Source organism: Corvus brachyrhynchos, unplaced genomic scaffold (assembly GCF_000691975.1).
Source record: "Corvus brachyrhynchos isolate BGI_N302 unplaced genomic scaffold, ASM69197v1 scaffold434, whole genome shotgun sequence".
Taxonomy (NCBI): domain Eukaryota; kingdom Metazoa; phylum Chordata; class Aves; order Passeriformes; family Corvidae; genus Corvus; species Corvus brachyrhynchos.
Window position 1 is genome coordinate 694,899 of NW_008238372.1, and position 2,994 is coordinate 697,892.

Here is a 2,994-nt window from a genome sequence, read left to right on the forward strand (position 1 = left end):
TAGGCGGTGAAGCCCCGGGACTTGTCGTTGTCCCGAGGTTCCTTCTGAAGGGTGGGGGACCTTGCGCTCCGGGGGAGCCGGGGAACAGCCCAGCAGACACAAAGGAAATACTCCAAGTTACAGGGCAACCCGATACTTAACATAATACATCGCTAAGTGATTCTTTTAAGCAGAATCCCAAGCTGAAAAGCTACCGGGCTTTCAAATGTGTGTGTGGACGAACTTTCGTATGCCGAGAGCAAAGGTGGGAGTTGTTCCCAAATATTTCTAGATCTTATTACAGTTTCACTCACGCCGCTGCCTCTCTGGAAACTGGGAAACGGTACAAAGTCAGTGCTGAGGTACTTTGAGGAACAGCCAGAGATGTTAAAAGAGGGAGAGGGATTTTGTCCGTGTTTGCCACAGGGAGGGGGACGCGTTTGTGCGAAAACCCCCCGGTTTTTCGACGGCAAAAGCAGCCAGAACTTTGGGGTGCTGGTGTAAAACCCCCTGTGACTCCGGCCCGCCGTTGTCGGAGCCGGAGCTGCCGCCCGGTGCCCGCAGGGGTTCGGCGGGCACAGCTGCCCTTGAGGCCGGTGGCTTCCCTGCCGGGCATCCCTCTCCTGCCCTGCCCGCACGGCCCTGGGCCCGGGGGGGACTGACACCGGCACAAACACCAGGAAAAGCCGGGCAGACGAGGAGAGAGGCTCATCCCGCCCATGTTTGCCGGCGGCGGGTGCCAAAAAAGAGAAGGTTGAGCCTGGGACTGGCGGGTCACCCTCCCGCAGGCGGCCCTGGGCCGTGCCAGCTCCGCTCGAGCCCAGCCCCGGCTTTCCGGGCTTTCCGCTGCCCAGTCCCGCCCGGTCGCTGGATCTGGATGATCCCTGACCCTCCAGCACGGCAAAGGAGCCGCGCTCGGGGCCAGGCCACCCCCACGGGTGCCCCCGGCTTTTGCCGGGGGGATGCTCCAGCTGCCCGCCCGCAGGGAATTCTCTCTCCCGGGCCAGGTAATTCCTGCTACGAGGGAGCATTTGGAAATGTTTCCTTCCAAACGACCCGTCCGGTGGCAAAGCCGTGTGGGACACCCGGCAGCTCTCCCAGACAAGGATCCCTTCCCATCCCAGCAAAATCCCATCCCGAAGGAGCGGTGCAGGAAAGGCTCGCTGTGTATCGGCAGGGATTTTGGCCTCGCTCCAGGCCAGTGAGCGAATTTGTGCGGTATTCCCTGGCCGGGCAGGAGCAGCCCGGCGGAGCCTATGGCATCCATATGTTTACAGGACACGTTTGCAAATCTCTCCGAAGAGAAGTTAATGGGCCTTGGTCCTTTATTCCACTGTAAGGTTTTATTCGTTTCGTTTTCACCTTTAAAGCGATCTGCTGGCGGATTAAATTATAAAATCACCGGCTTTAAAATAAGCTCAGACGAATGCCAGGCTGATCCACCGAACGTGTTTACGTCTGATGCGCGTTCGCGATTGCGACTCCAATTTAAAATTCCAAAGGGAGCAAATCTGAGCAAGTGGCTTTTTTTTTTTTTTTTTTTTTTTTTTTAGCCAGATCTAGGAAAGAACCTAGAAAGTGCAGATTTTGGGATGATGTGAAAGGACAGGACGGAGCGAATTGTCTCGCACGGGTGGGGCAGAGACGCGGCTCGTTCTTGGAGAGCTTCGTGAGAGCTCAAGAAATAAATCTGCTTCGTCTTTCGGAATGTAAGGGCTCAGGACAGCTTTTACACCGCTGTGTGTGACTCCTTTTGCAGGGCTGCAGTCTCATATTTCGAGATCTGTAATTAGGAATTCGAAATAAGGGCAAACCTCGCGGCACAGGGACAGGCTCCGGAGCTTGCATTTGTTGCCGCCTCGGGAAAGAAACTGCAGGAGGATTCCGCGATTCCCAAACTTTTCTCCCCAGACGAAAAAGCGTTTCAGCAGAAAGGATATTTTTGACGTGTCTCTGGAAGTTTAGGAGCCTTTTCCAAGCGGAGAATTGGGAAACGGCAGAGAAAAGCGCGAGTTTTCGTTTGGCTCTTCCGAGCAAATTTCCCGGTGCTTCTTTCAGAGTAGGGAAGGTATCCTTCCCCTTCCCACGGGAAAGCGCAGCCACCCGCTGTGAATTCCCGGAGTCTGGAGAGACCCTGAGAGATGGACGCGGGGTGGGGATCAAAACTCCGCTTTTTGGGTGCTGCTACTGCCTTGGGACGGCGGAAAGGAGGCGTCAGGGCCGGCCAAGGTCCCCGGTGTCCCCTGCCTGGCGTGGGAAGCTCCTTAGTGCTTTCCCAGAGGGAGTAGGACACGGAGCCAGGCTCCGCTGGCAACGGGAAGGGAATCTAAATTCTGGGAAAAGCACCGCGGGCAGGCGCGTCCGCCCCGCCGCCTCCCGTCCCTCCGGTGGGAGATCCTGCCCATCCCAAGGGATGCCCAAAGAGGGGAGAGAAATCCCCCAGCATTTCCAGACCAGATTTAAGTGGCCAAAGCACAAACGGATCCGTGAGGGTTTCAGGAGGGGCGGAATCACAGAGCTGGAGCTCAGGGCAGGAATTTCTGCCAACTTTTCCCTCCCGTTCCGGAGCCGAGCGGGGCTCCCGCTGCAGCAGGGAGTGGGGAGGTTTCTTTGGAAGCACCTGGGCGGGGGAGAACACGGGGCTCTGTTTCATAGCGGTGCATCCGTGAGCCGGGGCGATTGTGGAATTCCAGGCTGGCAGCACCGAATCCCCGCCTTCCATCCAGGGCCACCGGCCCTTCCGCAGCGCCCTCCGGGCTCCGCGGCCTCCCCGAAGCCGAGGGTTGGCCTTTCTCTCCAAAAACGAGGCACTAAACGGATGCGGTCGCGTCCTTCCCTTCCCCTCCATCCCTCGCGGGCAGTGGCCCCTCTGCCACCAGGTGCCCACGGGAGTGTCCAGCTCTTGGGCTGGCACGGTGGCGGTCTGGGCTCCGCCGGGGAGCTGCTGAAAGGCTTCTTTTCACCGAGGAAGAGAAAAACAAACAAACAAACCAATGAACACACAAACCCCAGCCC

General features: G+C 57.9%; 1 protein-coding gene across 1 annotated transcript in view; it reads left to right on the plus strand.

The window, feature by feature from the left end:
* SIM2 (single-minded family bHLH transcription factor 2) overlaps window positions 1-2,994 on the plus strand; it is a 54,014-nt gene that overhangs the window by 4,921 nt on the left and 46,099 nt on the right. The window lies entirely within an intron of this gene.